The 22,876-nt window shown below is 32.4% G+C and overlaps 1 protein-coding gene across 2 annotated transcripts in view; it reads right to left on the reverse strand.

Annotated features, from left to right (window-relative positions):
* The window catches only part of LOC129003094 (adenylate cyclase type 2-like), a 69,685-nt gene that overhangs the window by 41,075 nt on the left and 5,734 nt on the right, over positions 1-22,876 (reverse strand). For both annotated transcript variants that reach the window (XM_054431326.1, XM_054431325.1), the window contains exon 2: positions 2,344-2,393. The gene's annotated coding sequence lies outside the window, so the exon portion shown is untranslated. The remainder of the gene's footprint in view (positions 1-2,343; positions 2,394-22,876) is intronic.

Below are 22,876 nucleotides of genomic sequence, written 5' to 3' on the forward strand. Positions count from 1 at the left end.
ATGTCTGTTACTTAAACAAATTACATATTCAATAATTCTATTTCAGGCTCTGCGTTGAAACAAATATTCATTAAAGGAAATTCTTTAGATTATATTTTATTAAAGTTAACAAATGCTTTTCAGGGGATTATACACCATATATATACATTTTTAATCATCTATACCTTACTGTATTTGAATATGTGAAATATGTGTATTAAGATAGATTTTAAACTAGAAAAGACATAGGAGCAAATAACCTTTGGAAGTTATTATACGTTTGTTTTCTTTTATATGTGTTTACAATAATTGTTGACTTTACAAATTAGCAATGGATAAAAGACAGTAAATGAAATATCAAGATACAATAATAAGCTTGCTTTCTGGCTTCCTATGATTTAAGTATATTATTCTCTACCTCATTAAAAGGAATTAAATGTTGAATGTAAGTGTTTGTGCTTACCCTACCCTAAATATAAGAATAATGAATTAATTTTACAAAAAATTGTTTGAAATTTAATTTTACAAATTTAATATTAATCAGTTTTTAAACATAACTTTAAATAGTTCAAAATACAACCAAAAGTTTGACATATTTTTATGTACATTTACAATAAATAATTTTGTGTCAAATAATTTTTATAACTTGTAACTTTGTATTGCAATAAACACCTCGTTGAGAATAAGTTTGGTTTTGAAAGCCGTTAAACGGGTCAGTGTATTTATTGGTTCTAAGTTGGCAGCAGTGTTTACGCTAACAACATCACCTGTTGAATATTTAACAGGGCTGCCAACAATCACGGCAATCACGTCCCCTTGCATACGTCATCGAGTTTAAGCTAATAGTTTTCCAGCAAAGCGACATTTTAGGACATGGACAGTAACTATGTGAAATAAACTTTTAGGTTGGAATTCAATCGGTTGTTGTTTAAAAATCTCGTTTGAGCTTTGACTGTTTATTTTACTTTAAATAAAACCGCTTTTTCATTACTTTATTTTTTGGCAAACAAGTAATTATTTCGGTACATACAAGAAAAATAATCATATTTTTTCAAGGACATAGCTATTGTATTTGTTCCTAAAATGGAAAATAATCAGTTAGGTCAAATACTATCAGTAGTTACAATTTTCGATACGAAGAACAGCACAATAAGCTAGGTTTATTGATTAACATGAGGTTTTGTTGTTAACTACTGTAGTGTAAATGGTTTAATTGTAGCAATTAGCAATTTTATTCTAGAAATCGTTTTCTTCCATGAATCAATTTTTTTAATGGCACCATTTAAAATAAAATATAAAACATATTTTAACATTATTTAAGATAAGAAAGTTTATATAATTGAAAGTTTAGATAATTTAATTATTAAGTATTCATTTGAATGTTAGTTTATATATTATTCAGCATTTATTTATTAAGTTAATAGGCTATGAACTGATTTTGCAAGCTTAATAATTAAGGTAAACAATTTCTATATTTATAGTGAAGTCATGAATTGAAAAATCACTACAAAAAAGTGGATCAACTTTGAAAACTTAACACCTTACTATTACACAGAAGAGTAAAAAACAATATTTATAATGGTTTAAATACCTGCATTCAGTAATCCAATGAGCTGCTTGTGGCAACTATAGTTTCGGTTCACAGGGAACCATCTTCAGGCCGTACAAGGCGTCGTTATTCACTTCCATATGTGAAGGTCGTCATTTAATAAATAAGTACATAGAACACGACATAGTCACGATTTATTAAATGACGACCTTCACATATGGAAGTGAATAACGACGCCTTGTACGGCCTGAAGATGGTTCCCTGTGAACCGAAACTATGGTTGCCACAAGCAGCTCATTGGATTACTGAATGCAGGTATTTAAACCATTATAAATATTCAAACGTAATCCGGAGGCTAACAACTCTTAAAAATAAAAAACAATGAATTGTCCATCAGGATTTAATATTTGTTGTCAATAAAAAACTAAATAAAAATGAATCTCAATATAAAATTTAAATATATCCTACATTGAGCTTGATTATGAAAGACTCATAGTTTCAAGAGATAATCTATCAAAAGACACGCTCAACAAGATTGGGTTGATCTTGTGTCTCATGAATATCTAAGACTTCATCAACCAGCGAGCAAATTAAGTTTTTAAAAAAGTTCAACAGAGATTCTTACAAAGCATTTAGATTCTGTAGGCTTTCTTAAATTGGATTTGATCCCTAAAATGTTGGCAACAAGCGTTTTAAAATGTCACGTTAAAAGGAGGAGGTCCAGTTATGCAACTGAATCCAAGGAAAAAATATTAATGTGAGACCGATTAGAACTTCTAAATAATTAATTATTAAAAAAGCAATTTTCTATCTACCTGTATGGACTGAAGTCTATGTATCAACTTCTTGCCGTGGATCCAAAACCCTGAAACAATATTTCTTCGTAAAATAGAAGATATAATATTTACAAAAAAGCTCAAAATCTCTAGTGTCTATTCTAATGTAATAGTATATTACGTTACTAGTCCTGAAAATAAGTGTTTACCGGGATTACCATACGAGTCCGGTACACACATTTTGGACGAGTTACGTACGATAGTTTACGCCATACTACTTAATTAGTACAAATCCGTATATATTTCCACCAACTAAAGGACTAAACATCACCAGCCATAACCTCTAAGAGAGGTTATGTTTTTGTTTATAACCAATCATTGCCATCTAAATACAGTATAATCAGCTGATTGGTGTCCGGTAAAACTCATTGCAGAACAGTATTACGCAATGAAACCCCATTTGAATAAGCTGGCGGCAAACAGCTGTTTTCTGGACTAAATGCTTGCGTGGGAAGTTCGTCAAAATAATGTAGTGTGGCGTAAAATAGATTTTCTTTTTAATTTAGAAAGTGTAATGGTTTAAAAGAAACCCAAATTGTATTTTCATACACACTCTTAAACTTGGTTCTGGATAAAAAAGGGATAATTTAAAATAATAACGCAATTACCTATTAACTTGTATTGTATAATTAACACAGTAAAATCAAAAAAGTCCGTACTTTATCAATGATTAATTAAATAATAATTTCGATGAATGAATGTTGCAGTTCCACTATTAAATTAGATACAGTTTTTTTTTTCGGCGTTTAAACAAGAATAAATGCGTTAAGAATGCAATGGATCAAAAATACTAAAAATTTGACGTTCATAGTGTATGCTTTGCAGTTAAAATACTTTTTTTATCGCAATTCATCACCTTGTGCTCTAAAGTAACTTTTTTATATTTATACATTATATTAGTTGATTATTAATGGTAAATGTAATAGTTAAGGGTTCATTGGTGTTCCCAAAATAAACAGAAATTATTAATTCTACTTTGTAATATTATGTCATGTAATGCCTTAAACAAATTGTATGGGGTGTTACACAAAAGCATCAAATGACCTTTAATGTTGACATTTTTGGGATTTGACCAAGATTCGACAACGCATTTTACTTGACAGACTTGTCAAGGATTGTTAACATGAAAATATACGTTGAACTGAATTTATTTAATAACTATAAATGAATCACCGCAGTCAAATTGAGTATCAAGTGAATTAAAATGTGTTGATAAAGTAAATCCAAACCAAAATTATTAATTTGTTGTATTAAAAGAGGCAAAACTTTAAAAATGCAAAAACAATAGTGGTACAAAAGACAAATCTAATTTTCTTAAATATTTTTTAATAGAAACTATTTCTACGGTTTTGAAAATTGCGAAAATCTATCAGAATAGTGGCACACTTCATGCTTATTAATTAAACGTTACCATGTACAAATGAAAATATACTTTTTAATTCTGTAGCAATACCAATTTAAGGAAAATGGCGATTTAAGGAAATCCGATAACTAAGTCTCACTGAATCTAGGGATATACATAATGAACATTCTTGATATTATTTTTTCAGATATTTCATTTTGAAAAATAAAACTAGCGACATCAAAATTCGATAATGTACACTTGAACCACTTAATTTTACTAACACATAGTTATAAGGTCGGTGTTTATTAATACCAGTTGAATAAATAATACACGACCTTACTGGCATAGTTTCTTGCAACCTAAAGGGAAAAATACTATAAGCTTAAGATGCAAAGTAAATAATATTATTCAAGCAGATACTGTAGAAAACATTCAAAATACTTTCAAAGGGAAATTACTGTAAATCCCAGAACGTAAATTCAAAATGTTTCATACAGAATTTCTGGCGATCAAAACATACATATTGACTAAGAAATAACCAATTTCCGTTCGTGAAAAGTTTTGTAGAATTGAGTCTCGAAGAGCTTTTCACATGCACATAAAAAGAAAGATGGCCGGAAACGTTCTTGTTGAGGGCTTGGACAACTTCTTAATGGATGTTCATGAAGGGCAATCTAAACAGCTACGTTTGTAAAATAATATTTTAAAACTGAAATGTATTAGTTTTTATTCTTTACGCTTATATTTTTTGATGACTAATAAGTAAATAAAATAATATTTTATGAGGACTACTTATTTACAATAAACACCATGTTTGGATGTACAGTATAACAAAAGCACAAATACATTGTGATGTTGAAGATACGTCGTTAACCTTTATGATTCGATTGTATATGTATAAATATAAAATTAATTACCTTTCAAGATGTTTATTAAAATGTTATATTATTCAAGGGAAACCAAAATTGGATCTTGATCCGCAACCTAAATTAGTTTACGCTGTGTCATTCTTTCGCGTAATCAAATTTTACCATCAAAGTAAAATCCTTCATCTTTGGTAGAAAATTATTTTGAAGCTAGTATTCTACCTACTTCCACCTACTTCTAGTACATCTACCCTAGTACCTAGTACTTCTACCCACCTAGTTCCAAAAATATATCTCTACATAAAAAAATATTGATGAAGAATACATTACAGTAATAAATCCTTTAATGTAAATGCATTACGGAAGTGTAAGTGTAAAAATATTCATATGGTAAAAATATTTTGATACACTTCTTTCATTGTCAGCGAATTAAAAATGATGTAAAACAAAATATAAATTCGCAATTCAATTCAAGATAACTATGCAGAGTTTGGTGAGTAGTTTTTGTCTGAATATGAATAAAGGGTGAGTGTAGTAGAATGGAGTAAGAATATTTGTGAAGGTTAAATCTGAACGCTACTAATAATCTCAAATGTAATTTATAAAATAAAATTCTTAGATTTGTTCATCAACGATTGCCTCAGTTCTCACAAATCAATAAATACAATTTAATAATTATCAATTAAAAAAATTACGGTTATAAGTAAGTCAATGCTTCGTAAGAGAAATTATAGTAAATATTGTGAGTCCTGATAATGGTCAATATAAATGCAAACAAAATTGAATTATTATATTATTATATTTTGTATTAATCTAAGAAACCATTTATTAATTATTTATTTACTTAACTACTTACTTAAGGTATTGCGTATACAAGGACTGCATTTTTCAACTCGTTTTTTTATAAAGATCTTAAATTTTTCTAGCACCTAATATTTTAACTAATTTAACCCTTATACGAATTTAAATTATTTCAAAAATAGTACAAATAAAAAATTTGTACTGTAAACTTACATATATTACTATTATTTTCTATAGAGCATTCTATGCTAAAACTGGCTTAGATTTCATGCATCATGTCATGTATGCTTTCTACCGTTTAGGATAAGAATTGGATCTGATAAAGTTGATTGAATTTCAAGCAAAGGGAGGTAAATTTACCGTTAAGATAAACAGGAATCGCTAACAAAACAGTCCTGCCATACGGAGCTTAGCAAACAAACATATATTTATCATTACTCATAAATCTAAATCTATGTGAAAAGTAATGCAGCTTATAACAATTTTTGTATTTCAAATATACATTTGAAGAATAAAGAAATATTGTTTAATGTATTTGAAGAAACACGTCTTAAAATAGTTTCTAAAATTACTGTCAATGAATTAAAATATGTTAAAGTTTTATCTAATAACATCAACTATTCATCAACAAATCAACAAATTAAATTTAAGTTTGAAAAAATGAAAATATGAGCAGGTGCAAATTTTCCGAATTTCCTAAGCTCAGATTCATTTTGCCTCAGTTAGTTCCTCCAACATAATTGAATTTCGCTCTCAAAGTCAATTTACTTAGTGTCAGGGGTCTTGCTACATCAATAATGGAATGTCATTTTGACTTTCGAAAATTCTATCGATAAATTCGATTATAATTGAGTTATTTTTCACATAGTAAGTTCAAAGATTTTAATACATGGTTTGCCCAAGTCGTAATGAAGTCAACGATACTCTGTTACCAAGTTTCAACATAAAAAAATCTACAATGAAAAAACAAAAGGCACAACCATAATAAGAATGCATTTTTTACAAAATCCAAGCTAAGGTAGGTCTTTTACGAATATATTAATTTTACTACTCCGAAAAATTCATCTTAATTTTTCAATCTGAAAATGCATTTCGTAAATATTTTATCATACGATTTTCTTTAAAAGCTATTCTACATCAGATTCATACAAACAGCTATAATTTTAGTCAGTAGTAAAGTTTAGTTTTATTAACGAAGGCTCAAATTTGTAAATTAAGTTAATTCTTGTAAAATGTAACTATTTCGTTAAGTATATAGACTGCGAACGTTGGGAAATCCTAACTAAGCCCTGATAAAGCCTTTACAAAATCTGGGAATTTGAGCAACTGAACCCATACAATGTATGATCCTGATTTATGAAAAAATCGTCCACTGCTCAGATAAAACTTTGCATTTTAAAATAAGTTTGAGCCCGTGATATTCTAATTCATATCTACATACAGATTAATTCGTTATTTCAAAATAATATATATAACTCTGTTATAAACAATACTTGTAAAATTTTAACAAATTAAATAATTTTTTGGGGAATAGTAATTCAAGTATCCTTAAAGCATTAATCATTGATTGATAAATCCACTGCTTTTTTTACACTTTAACCTTTGCATTCTAGATATTTATAAGAAGCTGGAATAAGTGTTTCAACACGATATTTCGTACACCGCTCTGCTCTCAATTCAACAAACAAAACAGCAACAGTAATTAAAACAAAGACAAATACGCCGAAATCACTCAGTGGCTTCCGTTTCATGTTATGTTTGAAAACGATTTGCCTTTGTTGTTGAACACACCTTTAAATGGGAAACACGCCAAGCTATAACTCTTAGCATTGAATCTAATTATGAAAATTTCTTCTTGATAAAAAACAGAGTTTTTTAAAATAAAACTCGGGGTTGTATGAATAAACGGAGGGGCGAGATGGTCTAGCAGTACAGTGCAGGACGTCAGTTTCCGAGGTCCCAGGTTCAAATCCCGCCAATTACAAATGTATTTCATCTACGTAATAAGGCTGCGACCCCCTCTAGACCTAGCTTGAAGTAAAGAAAAATTCGAGGATAAAAACCTGGAGCAGTATATAAATAAATAAAGTAGGGATAAACTACTATCCCTATAAATGATCTAAATACGCTGGGTTATAAGTCCCATACACCAATTGCAAATAAAAAGTATAGTTTGACACTTAACCTTCCGGAAGTCAACAACTAATACTACTCAATAACATAGAGCCTGGCCTGAATAGAACAGTAGTAGTTCAATAACAATCGACATCTGTGTTATGTTATCTCAGAGACTCAGACCGTCGTCATGACAACAAACACTGGTACAGAGGTCGTGGAACAAGGGGTTGAATAATATCATACAACAGCATATTTAGTGCAGTGGTTGTTAGATTTTTCTATGTATAAGGTTAATAAGAAACACGAGGTTTTGAGGAAACCTTAAGTCGCACACCTAATAATCACAAGAATGAAGGTCCTAATAAGAAACTTCCTACGAAAATATTACTTTTCGATTAACATGCAGAGCACGACCCTTTAATGAAATGGTCATACACAATCACGTTTAAAATATTAAATATAAGTCAGCTCTAATACTTGTTTTTAATAATTGTTAGTACTTGTTAATAATTGTTTACTTGTTTCCTGAGTTAACCTCGTTAACTCGTATCACATATTGTCCATGAATAACAAAAAAGCCTGCATGATTTTTAGATTCTATACAGTCACATTTTCCTAACGTTCCATTGAGTTGTTAAAGGTTTTACTATTTATTTCTTGTAGAAAGTTGTGAAAAATCTCACATAATATTTTCTGGTGAAATGATTTATGCTGTACGCCATGGATGAATTTGGTCGTTATAGTAATCGCGAAACTTACACTTATGTGAAAAATGTTGCATTTATGCAAACTAACCTCTTGACTTAATTGTGCCCTAGATTAGAAACAATACAAGCCATGGAACATTCTAATATGTGAGCTAATTCTGTGATGAATATATGTTAGCCAAACAACAGCTGTTTGGCATATTAACATTGTCAAGCGTTGGTAAAATTTATGTACAACATGTAAGCTTATTAGTTTCGGAATTGTAACACTAAGTATACTCTCGTTTAAAACAATTAATCTATTGCATTATTAAAGTAAATGATGAGTTAAAATGTTAGTCTTGTTGAAATTAAAGAGATAATCTACATTGACGTAAAATTTGTTTTGATTTAATTCTACAGTTTTTAATTGTTTGGTATATAATACTTAGTATAAAACCGGCATATTTACGAAGATCATTTAGTTTTAAACACTCTTATTGCCATTGATTAAATTTTCTCTTGTTTTATGGTTGGGACGTCGAATTTTATTTTGTTAAACTAGCAAGTAACATAAAAAAACCAAACAGGTACTCTCCTCAAAAGCAATGGATATACTTACCAAAGCTACTATTTTAGGGTTATAGAGGATTCAAGAGAATTTTAAACTCCTCTTGCCCTTGATAGTCTTTGCTATCAAAGGCTCTGGTAAAATGATCTACCTCTTATTAATCTAATTTGTGACCATGTTAAAAACAGCAAGGAGTTTAAAGTACACTTGGTGGTAAGCCCCTACCCCGCCCCTAAATAACATGCTTTACTCAAAACAAATATTTTACATATTATCTAATAAAAAAAGAAATATGCCGAAATTTAAGTTATTTCAATTTGGCTATTTTAAAATATTAAGTTCAATGTACGCTTGTGACGCAAGCGCCACAGCTTCATGGCGTAAGGCGCTAGCATGCCGTTCAACCGCTCTTTTTCTTGGACCAATTTTTTCTAAGCTCAGCCGGCTCGTCTCTTCTCTCGCCCCTGTCTGCCCGCTGCCGTGATTTGACGAACTTCGAGTCTTCAAACTTCGTACAGAATGAACAAAAATCAAGCTAAGTTAACTTATTAGTTTTAAGTAAAATATTAAAATATGTTAGGCTAGAAGTAAATCTCAGGGGGGGGAAGCCACTGGCTTCGCAGGTACGCTGGAAAATGTAGTAAATAACTATCAAGTTTGATTCCGCCTAACGGAATCAAACAATCCTTTTCATGTTTCGAAGCCACATGTTCCAAGAGATTAAATTGCCGGTTAGAGGGGTTGCTTAGTTCATCTACCAGTTACAATCAACCAATTCTTGCTTCAATCAGGTTTTTCTTATATATATTTATATATTAGTTTGGAAGGTGTCAACCAAAATTAGGGTATTTAAGTGTGTTAGTTAAATAAGTGTAATCAAGGCTGGCTTGGGCTGTCTTCCTGGTCTGGGTAAAAGGTCCAATTCTCTGGGCCCCCATCACACTTTTCCAGTAATCCAAGGTAATTCTGACAACCAGAATAGTTTAAAACCAAATAGAGAACTCTCTTTCACCCATGTCAGCTTAGTTTATTTTTTCATTTTCTCTTGGAAAAAAAAATAAATAAATAAATAAATAAATAAAAAAAAAAAAAAAATTAGGGATTTTTTCAGCGTTAGGTGGATGGCCTGGCTTTTCCCCCTTGTTAAAATTTTTTATACACAGGCTACAGGGTCTTGTGAGGATAAGCCTAGTGCGTAGGTTTCAAAAATTTCTTTTTGCTAAAGGCTAGTCTTTAGCAACCATCATGCCTTCTGCAGTGTACGCGCCCAGCGATATGCCGCCTGGCACTTCTTGGGTATATTCACTAAATGCGCAAGACGCGGTGAATCAATGTCACATACTAGGGATTACTCCGGCGTCGACGTTGACCCAAAATAGAACTTTGCTATCCGATTTCTTGTGCAAGCTCCAATTGAATGGTGGGTCCGAGCCTATGCCCGACAACCTCCGACCGGACCTCACCAAGGTCCTCGAACCCTCTGGCACACACACTAGGACCAGCCAGGATCTCATGGATGATACCGCCGAGCCCCTTGTCCCTGCACAAACCGCACAAGCCTCTTTAGACACAAATACCATCCACACTACGTCTCAGCAGCATCCGCATTTGCCATTCCTTCCAGGAGTCGCGCCCTTCAATAACACGAGCGCGAAGGAAGAACCCAACCAGGCACCTACAGATTGGACCCATTTGGTTCAAGCCACCGCCATGGCCGTGGGCCAGCAGATCGCGACCGCCATGTCAGGCACCCACTCCCCCCCCCAGGCAAGCAGAAATAGGTTGAAAGTTGTCGACGACCTCGTCAGAGATTTGCCAGTCGCCACCGGGGCGGAGCCAAGAAAGCTTGTAGAATTTCTTGTAGCGGCCATCAAAATAGACAAGCTAGGATTGTGCGCGGATGAGGATCTATTGATGGCTATTCTCCCTCGCACGGCGGATCAAATGAGAGTATTTTGGTTGAAGGGCATTTCTGATCGCGCGAAGCTGGGACAGGTCATTGAAAATGTTAGAGATTTTTTTTCTCCCGGGTCAGGTCAGGCACGCAATAATTTCTAGCATGGTTTACAGAATACAGAGGCCGTCTGAGTCCCTCCCAGAGTTCGTCGAGAGTATTTCTGGGACGTCAGCATTTTTGATTCCCCATTTTTCCCAGCAGGACGTCCTGGACACAGTTTTAAATGGTCTAAATGGACCAACGCGAGCAGCTTTGGCAGCTTTCCCCGCGGCACGCTCCTTGGCAGATCTTCTTGCTCTGGCCCCTAGGGTTCAAATGGTGCGCGCGCTGGAGGGTGAACGCACCGTGTCGCGGCCAGACAGTCAGCGCAGCACGGTTCTCAATAGATTCCGCGGTTTTCCATCGTGGCAAGCGACGGCAATCTTTTTTTTCTCGTTCTAAAATTGCATGCGTTGATAAAAAAAAAAAAAAAAAAAAAATGTTTTGTATCCTTCTCACCTTCCAAACCTAAACACACTTACAAAACCACAAAAGCTCTCGCGACCCTCACCAGTCTGACCTTGGTTCACCACGCCACTGTGAGTCTTAAACTCTCGGTTTCCCAAACAGATTCAGACCAACCCTGTCAGTGATCGGACCACCGCCTTGCCCACTGACCCTTCACACCTTCACTTGAACGACAGTCTCCCTTTCAACCTTTTCTCTTTACACCAATCAAAGCACAATACTACGGTAATACGCCCCAATTCAGTAAAAGCTGAGTCTTAACATCTGCACAATCAAAGAAAAAAAAAAAAAAAAAAAAAAACAAGAATAAGACAACAAATAATAAGAAGAAAGCTTATAATGAAAATAAAAACTTATATGCATCATCAAAGCACTTCAGCACGAACTTCATCATCATGATAGTGGGCTACAACACTACCCGAGAAACAAACGAGTCGTCTGTGGCTACTCAACTCCCTAGCGGTCGGAACCTGAATGAACACCATGGTCTACAATTGGTCTCTGACAGCACAACTCACTATTGGTCAGCTCCTGTGCGGACCCCTGAGATCAGCGAGTTGGAAAAACGTCTTGGTCTCTGCAATTGTGGCTCTGCCAAATCTCAACACACTTCATCAGTACCTAAACCAAGTGTCATCTCGCCATACTTCATCAGACGATCTGCACATCATCCTCGGCTCATCGCCAAGACTGCTAGGGCCACTTCTCACTCTTCCCGCCAGACACACCGAACTCGCCCGTGTTGCTCCACTAACCTTGATCCACAAAGCATAAAAAAAAAAAAATAAAAAAAAAAAAAAAAAAAAAAAAAAAAACTCTTTGTGCGTGCAGATGTCCCCTTTTTTTCCAACAAAAGAAGAAACCGTCAAGTTTACAGGATAGTATGACTGTCTTTCACCCAATGCCTACCTTTTTCGCAGGGGGGGTGGACTCCCATCCCTGTCGGGTTGGTCAACCAAAATTAGCTTCACACCCCAATGTTTTGCGATGGATGAACCAAGCCGAGCCAGTCTGGTTGGGCGGTTTTAAGCTTCCCTCATTGTTTCTCGGCTTCCTTGGAATCCAAACCGTGTCAAGATATCTAAGGACCCAGAAACGAAGATGAAGGGAGGCGTTTCGACCAAAAAACTCACCTTTCACACAACTTGTCACACCTCCCACTCCATTCACCTACCTCAAAAAAAAAAAAAAAAATCTTTTGCATGAGGGGGGGTGGTTGTGACGCAAGCGCCACAGCTTCATGGCGTAAGGCGCTAGCATGCCGTTCAACCGCTCTTTTTCTTGGACCAATTTTTTCTAAGCTCAGCCGGCTCGTCTCTTCTCTCGCCCCTGTCTGCCCGCTGCCGTGATTTGACGAACTTCGAGTCTTCAAACTTCGTACAGAATGAACAAAAATCAAGCTAAGTTAACTTATTAGTTTTAAGTAAAATATTAAAATATGTTAGGCTAGAAGTAAATCTCAGGGGGGGGAAGCCACTGGCTTCGCAGGTACGCTGGAAAATGTAGTAAATAACTATCAAGTTTGATTCCGCCTAACGGAATCAAACAATCCTTTTCATGTTTCGAAGCCACATGTTCCAAGAGATTAAATTGCCGGTTAGAGGGGTTGCTTAGTTCATCTACCAGTTACAATCAACCAATTCTTGCTTCAATCAGGTTTTTCTTATATATATTTATATATTAGTTTGGAAGGTGTCAACCAAAATTAGGGTATTTAAGTGTGTTAGTTAAATAAGTGTAATCAAAGCTGGCTTGGGCTGTCTTCCTGGTCTGGGTAAAAGGTCCAATTCTCTGGGCCCCCATCACACTTTTCCAGTAATCCAAGGTAATTCTGACAACCAGAATAGTTTAAAACCATATCACAAGACTACCACCACCACACGCTATATTTAATAATGAAGTAGGCATAATAATATGTCACTTGGATGTATAAATTTACTTTATATAATGTTGGTGTTGTTATTTACAACATATATTTTATATCCTACCTGGTACAAATGCTTAACCCTTTCTGGTCGGCATTGGTTGGAAAAGCATACCTAAGTGGGTGTAGTACGAAACAGTATTATTCTGTCTATAACTGTTTTGACAAATTATAAAATCCTATTTTCATAATTTCTAGGTGCGACCTTTCTTAAATTCGTTATGGTTAAATCAAATATAGTGGTTAAAATTAAATTAGTTTTTAATGTTAAATTTGTTGTAAAAACTATAATTCTAATAATTAAATAACTTACGTCATCAATCCATAAATTACTGTGGAGTACGCGTTTCAACCATCAGGTCATCCTCAGCTCCACTGTCACTAGGTTGAATTTGCTTCTATGTTGCATTATAGCAACAGCGTCGATATATTAAATAAATAGTCCAAACATGTTTTACATTTATCACACAAACACGACACGTACTAAACATTTAGGAAACAAATACTGTGATAACACCGTGCGCACGGCTGTACGGGCTCAGGTTTGCGGCTACACTCCTATAATATAATTAATTATAATTATTGTTATGTGTTAAGATCGACCACTGTAAAATGTTACCAAGCCCTGAAGCCTTAATGCTTTAAGGCCTTTACAGAGCCTGATAATTTGAATAACGGAAGCCATTCTGTGCAGGATCATGAATTATGACAAAGTAATCCTACGCATAACATTTTACGTTGTTCCAATAACATTAGATTTCTGATGTATTGTATAAAATATCTTTGTAAATAATATAAAATTATAAGTATATATATTGATTATTTCAATTTCATAAATTAATTCATTGTTGATTAGCCGATCAGCTGATCATATAATTTCTCTGATTACATCAACAGAAGTACTATGCTCCGTTCAGAAGTTTTAGGTGGTTTCAGTGGAAGAATTCTATATCTTCCATGTAATTCTATCTTGAAAACAATAGCACAACAGGTGAGGTTTGCCAAAACGTCAATCAGCTGTAAAAAGGGGGCTCAAAAATAGGGGGGGGGGGGGACTTCCCTCATCCTTCAAATTTTAAGAATGGACATTATTGGTTTGATAAATTCTATAAAGTCTGTACCAAGAGTGCCTTTTAAATGAAAGTGCGGGTATAAACGTGTACACAGTGCTTAATATTTACTTTTTTGGCTAATATTTGCTACACTCATCTTATTTCCCAACAACGGCAAAACCATCTTTCAATTTCAACGAGCTCGGACATTCTTAGGTCAAAGATTTGATCAAAAGTTTCCAGATTACACAAGAACTTAAACTACGAACTTAACGTATATCATATTTTCTAAAGGCTACTTCAACCAAACATAGCTTGATGTACAGAATTATGTGAAGGTAGGAAGAGTGTTAAAACGTCATGTTTCGGACACAGCTCCGTTTTCGATTGAAAAGCAAAACGATTCGGCAACATTAATTAAAACAACAAAGACAAATCCACTGTAATCACTCAGAACCATCAGTGGTGCGACTGTTCCCTGTGATATGTTCCAAACAATATGTCTTTGTTATTGGACGAGTTTTCACGCAACAAATACGTCTTGTTGACTAGAAATCACTTTGAATCTCTGGAAAACCATTTAAAATAAAGTATATTTTCATCGATGCATTTTTTTAACCACTACTGGATGTTAATGGAAATTATATTTCATTTCTGTAGAATAAGGCACTAACTTACTTGCTATCCTACGTTGGTGGCAAAGTTTACTTTAGAGCACTAGACCTTTTCAAGGGTGGCAGGGGTTACTGAATGATTGGAATTTCTAACTTGTTAATGCACTCTTTTCTATATCCCTTTTCACAGGGTTTCAATTTGGAAATGCACAATTATGATCCAGGGTCTGAAAAAATAGTCAATAAGGAACATGAATTAACGTCCCATCTTTTGTAAAATGTCCCACCTTCATATCCTAGGATGCTAGGTTCTAGCTCGGAACTGTTTTACATATTACTTCATGGTAGTCCTAGAGGGTTACCTCATTATCAAATAGATAAAATCCATTTGTCATTGAAGCCGGGACCTTGGCCTCCAAAGTCCTGCACTTTACCACTAGACTAGGTCCCTCCCCACATATACTGACTTAATTCCAATGAATTTCATGACGATTTACAGAGTTTAACCTTCTAACAAACACAAAATATACTGTTAAAAAACAAGAGGATTCAATTTGAAAAATTTGATCTATGTTATTGAATATACTTACTAGAATATAGATATAATCTCAACTTGACATGAAATGTTTTAGTTGCAGTGGAGAATTCAGTTAATAGGATTGCGAAACAGCTTAGTCTCAGATGGATTGGACTTTAGTTGTAGCAAGATTTTACTTAGAGAAATACAATGTATAATGTTTGATGGGATATATTTCTTAAAGATATTGACGGCTCTTAAGATCCTGCTTGTTTTGTATAATTTACGTGTAAAGCTGATATTATTTGTTATAGATACAGTGATACAACTCATATTTAAATATGTTACACCAACACCCGTTTATTGAACAAAATAAATTACATACATTGCTTTGAACACTGCATAATTGTGTCTTATAACATTCAAAATATCTTATTGCAATTTTTTGATTGGAACAAACGATTTATAATCAACAATATATTACAAGCGAAGAATATTACATTATGTCAACGGTTGCTTGTATAGTTAATTAAAAAACAAATTGTATTATTATAAACATTTACAGCTTTTCTTTCATACATGACTCCTTAACAGTATGTCAAAGAAACAGTTTTCTTGAACTGAAAGCTTTAATATGCCTCTGGATTTTTTTTTCTTTTTCCCCTAAGATGCTAGACACGCCCCGGAATTCTTTTGCACATTACTTCAGGCTAGACCTAGGGGTTGCGGCACATCACTTAGATAAAACCCATTCATGATTTGGTGGGATTTAAACCCGGGACCTCAGGGACCGAAGTCCCACGCTCTAACCATTAGCCCAGCATGCCACATGCCTTGAGGTTACGGTGAAGGTTATTTTATGCTGGATTCACTAATGATAATGAGCTTCCAGCAACGATATATTGGTCAGACATTTAGTTATTGTTCCCAGGTGCGTTATTATGAACTTACGAAGGAAATATATAACTGAAAGTGAATTGACGTTGGTTATTACAGGTACTAAAGTAAAAATGTAATTTATTTTTGATACTGAGGACCGTAAGTAAAGAAGTAAATTTGTAATGCATTGCTGCATTTGTTGTTGGTATTGCTTTCACAGATCACGATTTCTGCCCGTGTAGTAATGTTAATAAATTACTATAAAGGTTTAACCATCTAACACTAGCAAATAATAAAATACATTTCCATACAATGATAAGACATTTGAAGAATTGAGGAAAACAATCTACGGATACTGGAATCACTTGAGTGGATGTCACAGTATATTCGGAACGTCATGTTGTGTCCATGATTTCAATAACAATCCACGTAACACATGTTATGTTATCTCAGAGACTCAGCTGGTTGTCATGACAACAAACACTGGTACAGTGGTATTGAAATACAGGGTTGAATAATATAGGGTTAGCACATGGTTAGCACATATAGGGGGGGTAAAGGTTCTATACAGGGTGTAAATAAAGTCCTTATAAAGTAAATAAAGGGTTAAATATGTTCTGAACGATAACATATAAATTAATAAGAATTCGTACATCAACACGACACCTAAAAATCTACTTTTCAAGGAACTATCAGTTTTCTGTCATATCAAGGGGATGTTCCGCAAGGAGTCAGAAGGAAATCTAAAATATGAGCATAGGTTGATATGTACGTAAAATTAAAGGCCTTTATTAGCAGAATACAATGCTGCAAATTTAAACTCAACCGAAAAACCGAGTAAAAAATGACAGCGGTTTACTTATAACTCCTTGCGGGATGTCCTCATGATATTACAGAAAACTGTTAGTTCCTTCAAAAAGTAGATTTTTAGAATTCGAGTAGATTCAAAATGGCGGATTTAACATATCTTTGAACGGTTGCCATTTTTTACTCGGTTGCCCATTCTAGTTCAAATTTGCAGCATTGTATTTTACTGGTAAAGGCCTTAAATTTGATGTGCATACCAACCCATGCTTACTTAAAAGATTTTCATCTTACTCCGTGGACCGTACCCCTGGAGGAGAAGAAAATCTACAACTGCTTAAAGAGGTAGGTTTTTATGATAAATATCTAGATACAAAACTGTTCTACCGTATTTATGTTGGTAACAAAATTATTGAGCCGTCCCGTCACTTTTTTAACACCCTGTATAATCACTAACAAAGTTAAATGCAGATAACGTTTTGTTTAATTCTTTACCTGAACTAATCACTTTTTGCACTTTGGTTTTCGTTTGAATTGGAAACAGCGTATAGTCGCTTAAAAATAGTACAAAGTTCAAGCATTGTTTTTCATTCCAGTTGATTTATGTTTTGTTCTGGAAAATGTTTGCAGCTTCTGAAATAGTTATATAACCTTAAGAGACATAATGAAAGAAAATATTTACATGGAGTAATAAGAATCGCACAGGCTTATTTGTTACATGGCACAATAACAAGGGAAAGGACGGACTGTTGTAAAAATTAATTTAAAATACGGATTGCTATTATTCTTCCATGTTCAATGTTATTTCCTACTGTTAAATTTATAAATAAAATATTTTTTCAGTGAACAAATTAAAATAAGTATATGTTTAACATCAACTCTGCATATTCCAAACTATGTAAATGTAAATTTGATTTACGAAAGTTGTTTACTTTAACAAAATCTTTCTCGTCGAGGAGAAAATTGGAAAAAGGATCAAGAACCGGCGATGTTATCCTAAAGAGATTAAGTTTAAATCGGAACGAGACTTAGAACGATTAAACACGAAACTCAGTTACTAACACTTTTCCAACACTTTATTTTCTATTTTCACGTGTTTAAAAGTTTGAAAATGCTTGTTAGAAATCTTGGTAGGATCCCTATAGTAGGATTCCTATCTTAGAAATCCTACAACAATACTTTCCTTAAAATGCATTTAAAACCACCAATCTTTTACGTAAGTAGGGTTATAGCATTAAGCCAAATGTAACAATACAAAATAAATTTTGTCATAACAATTTTCGCTTAAAATATTATATTTATGGAGGGGTTTGAATTATTTTTGCACTAGATACAACGCAAGCCACGGAACATGCTAATATGTGAGCTAATTCTGTGATGAAGATATGTTAACCAAACATCGTCTGTTTGGTTTATAAACATTAGCAAGCCTTGGTAGATTCACTTACACCATATAAACTCAATGTTTTAGACTCGATCTAATCAAAGTATTCACAATATTACGACTGCTTTGTGCCTTTAATACATAAACATTATACCTGTAAAGATAGTCGTGTTTTCTTTTATTGTAAATACATTTTGTTATAATTTTTATTTTATTTATTTTTTCCCTATTTATTTTGTAATGAACAGTAATAATTTGATTAAGTATGAGAAGCTGACTATTTTAGTAGATATATTTCCAGGTCTGAGTATAACCAGGGTAACTTAATAAAGATTACATTTTTCAGATAAAATTAAACCAACAAGTAATTGTAATACTATAAATTAGGTGTATGGGTTTTTAATTAACACCTGCGTCTAAGGAATATGTCGGCCTTAGTCACTAACAAGACTACAAGATCGCACCATTCAACCTACACTCATCTCCATTCATACTTGGCTTAAAATATCTACTTTGTATGGTAGCCATTTCATTGAAAAGTATCAAAGTAAAAAGTATTCAAAGTAAATGCAGTATAATTATATACGTCAATTTATTGGTCTATAAAAGGGTAGATCTTTGATTGAAAACATTTTTTTATCTTATAAATAAGGCCTCTTTTTTATTTGCTAAAAAAATTGCATAAGTAACTTAATAATCCTGTATTAGGTCGTCTGTAATAAGGTTGTATAAACAATAAAAAAATATTTACACCTAGTTATGAACACTTAATCTTGCGACTAAATAAAAAGTCATGGTATCGCAAACAAGTTACAAATCACAATCTTAGAATCGTCAGAATTTTAAATTTCCATGCAATATTTTATGGTGATGTAGAATAATAATCTGTGACTATGTTGACAATTAAGTTTAATATAGTGCCAAATAATTGCAAAGTTTTGTAGAAGTACTAATGATAATGAGCCCCAAGCAACAATATATTGGCCAAACAAACTCTCCAAGTTATTGCTCCCTGGTGTATAATTGCAGTCTTGATTATGAGAACTTAGTTAAGTTTGTAGCATTTTGGTTATTATAACAAATCCTAAGGCGAGTATTTGGTCTGATAATTTTTTTCAAAATAACAATATATTCTATTTTTTTTCAGATTTTGTCTCTATTTAAATAATAGATTTTACGAGTGCTTATGTTTGCTAAATAGGGAAGAAAAAAGTGTTTTGTAAAGTTACGGCTAATTGTGTAGTATGAAATAAATAAATTTACAAAATTTAATTACAATAAATTGATGAACAATTAAACTAAAAAACTCATGATTTTACCAAAAGAATAATATAGGAATTTATATTGAACTTTTTTTTTTTTATTTCTATGTAACCTTTTATACAACAATGACCCTTTACAATACGAAATTAATAATTTTTTTGAGCTCCACACGATGATAAGTAATGAAAATTGGGCTTTTTATGTTATTTCTATTGACCTGTTGCGAGTGAAACATTTATTTAATAATAGAACGTTCTCTATTACTTTTACTCAATGAAGTGTTGGTAAAAGTGGCAATGTGCCAGCTGTTTAGTTGTGTTGGCCTAGCCCCAGTGGTTGAGGAAAGACAGGTGTTGTCATAACAATTAATAATATTTTTTATATATCTTCAAAAAACTATTTCCTTGGGCTAAAAACGATATCGTCGTCTGCTGTAATAAATGAAGTAGTTTTTTATTAAAGTACACAATGTTTATTTTATCAATATTTTATCCATTGTAATTTAATTACTTTAAATCTTTGATATTAAATGTTATATTATAGTTAAGTAATTAATATTTATTTTTATATAATTTATATGGATAAATTTAAATTTATTACGTTATAACTAAATGTATAATGACTTATAATATTTTTAATAGAATATTAGTTTTTTATTTAGGTATAAGATTTATTATTTATTTATTTAATATTTATAATTATTAGCGTTTTAATTTCCTTCGTCAAATTAATATTCGTTATCACACAATTCTTTAAATATTATTAATATCAATATTCCTCAGACATAACGAAATCGTAGTTAAGTAGTTAGTTAATCGTTAGTTATTAATTAATATTAATTTATTTTTAATATAATTTATATTTATAAATTTAACTTTATCTAAATTTATATAATGTTCATTTGTTATTTATAAAATTTATTATTTCTTTATTTAATATTTATAATTATCAGCGTTTTAATTTCCTTCATCCAATTAATATTCGGTATCATATATTTTTTTAATATTAACAATATCAATATTTCTCAGACAGAAATCGTAACTTAACTGACTTAATTTTTACAGGTGAAGCGATAAAAGAGTTATAAAAACAAACTCGTAAATTTGCAGTTTAAGATACACGAGAACTGGAACTCGTAAAAATAACGTAAAACTCGCGTAGGTCGGCAATCGATACTATTCATGGGCCGTTTCAGCTATTTCAACAACACTTTTAAAATTCATTGTTTGAATTGGTGTTTTAGTATCGTTCAAATGACACATTCTGCAATAATGTGTAAACTTAATTCTATCATTTTATGAACTATTTAGTAACTTACCACTTTGGATATCCGTGTCTAAGAAACTAATGTCTAAATAAAATGCTCCGTTAAAATAATGCCATTCTTTAAGAAAATACTTTTGGAAAACTAATATGAAACGCAAATAGTTTAAATGCAAGGCGTTGTGAGTAACAAATAAATAATTAAAATATAGAAAATGTTACAACTACTATTTATTTTTTAAACGTAGCAAATGGAAAACAAATACCAAAAGTACAAGTTCAAAATGTTTTTTTTTTATGAAATATTTTAAAAGTATGGATTTTAAAAAACTGAGTGGTGTATAAACAAATATTTACTGTAAAAAATAATAAGTTTTAATTAAGAATCATCTTCTTCATGATCTTGATAAAAAGAACGGTTAAGGGGTTTATAAACGATTAAAAATTGACATTTTCAAACATTTTTTATGTATTCATATACATGAATTTATTACAATGGAGATGTATACAGGATTATATTTTTGGGTTTATGGGTTAATTGTGATTTTTGTGACATGTGAATGTTAGTGAATTTATAAAAGTCATTGACTTTGCACTATGCTTGTATTTTTTACCATTGGGACCCCGTTTATCGAACTTTAAAATCTTTTAACTTTGACATATTAAATATTTCAATGTTGCCGATTTCAATATGTAACACATGGTATATTTAACAAATTTCACAAAATCATAAAAGCTATACAACCCTTTAAATCAGTATGTTTCAATTAAAACTTAAAAATGTTTCACAGTTTACAAAATAAATGTTACCATTGTTTTATTTATCCTCTCATATTTCATGAGGACCAAATGCTATGCACTAGGCCGTATATTTACCACTGAGCCCCCAGTACATACATTATACCACCCTTCTGCCCTGACCAAACTTAATACTTATCGTTATTGCCTTTGGCTATACCACAGCAGTTACTATCGATGACCAAGTTTTGGTACTCACACGGAACTTCTCAACTGTGAAACAACATAACGACATTTTTTTCTATAAATGTATACACTATTTAATCGATTATGGAGTAGGCATATTGTAGTTATTCTTTTTGAAGTGTTAAACAAATTTGATATTTTAGCAAATAATATTGGCTATGAACTGTTGTTTCCTATAGTAATTAATTTTGAACAATGCCAACTAATTATTGAAAGTAATTTGACTTCTTAATACAGTGTAACATTTCATAAAAGTCTATGGACCATTGGTTATTCAATTGTTTAAACATTGACAAAAAAAAACTATAGTTATATTTAAAATATGCCAATAGCATAAACTGTAGAAGTAAAGTTTTAATTGATAATTTAGCTGAAAGAAAATTTTAACTATTTTAGTAAAGTGATACTTTAAAACTAAATTTACAGGATGATAATTAATTAAAATGCTTAAAAACATGTTATAATGTTTTAGGTCTGGCTGTTTTTTCTGTGGCCCTTGTAAATGGTAGTTTGTTGATGTGTTTACATCCATGTACGTTATAAGAATGATGTTTGAGAAAATGACGTTAGTAATGTGAATCTCTTGTTAATTACAAGCTCACGTTGTAGGGCCCTCTATAAGAATCTGAGAATGTTTGCTAAGGCATTTAATAATTAAAGAGATAAGCTTGTCTGCCCGAAGCCCTGCTCTTCAGCACGTTCACCAGCTCTCTACTTTAATTATTGTCTGCTTCATTAGAAACCAGCTGGTGCCACATGTTTACTGGTGTTGTACATGTGACTAACCAACTCAACTAAACAGTTTAACTTCAGAACAAAAATTAAGTTAGTGTAAAGATTTGCGACTTAATAAGAACCGGTTTTAATTTAGTTTTTTTTTTTACATAAAGTGTATTATATTTGCTTAATGAATTTATGGATTTTAGGTTTGAGAATGGTATTGTCTACATTATATTTAGGATATATTATTTTTTAAT

The sequence above is a fragment of the Macrosteles quadrilineatus genome, unplaced genomic scaffold, assembly GCF_028750875.1.
Source record: "Macrosteles quadrilineatus isolate MER2022 unplaced genomic scaffold, UCM_ALF_1.0 Scaffold_9__3_contigs__length_116548681, whole genome shotgun sequence".
Classification (NCBI taxonomy): Eukaryota; Metazoa; Arthropoda; class Insecta; order Hemiptera; family Cicadellidae; genus Macrosteles; species Macrosteles quadrilineatus.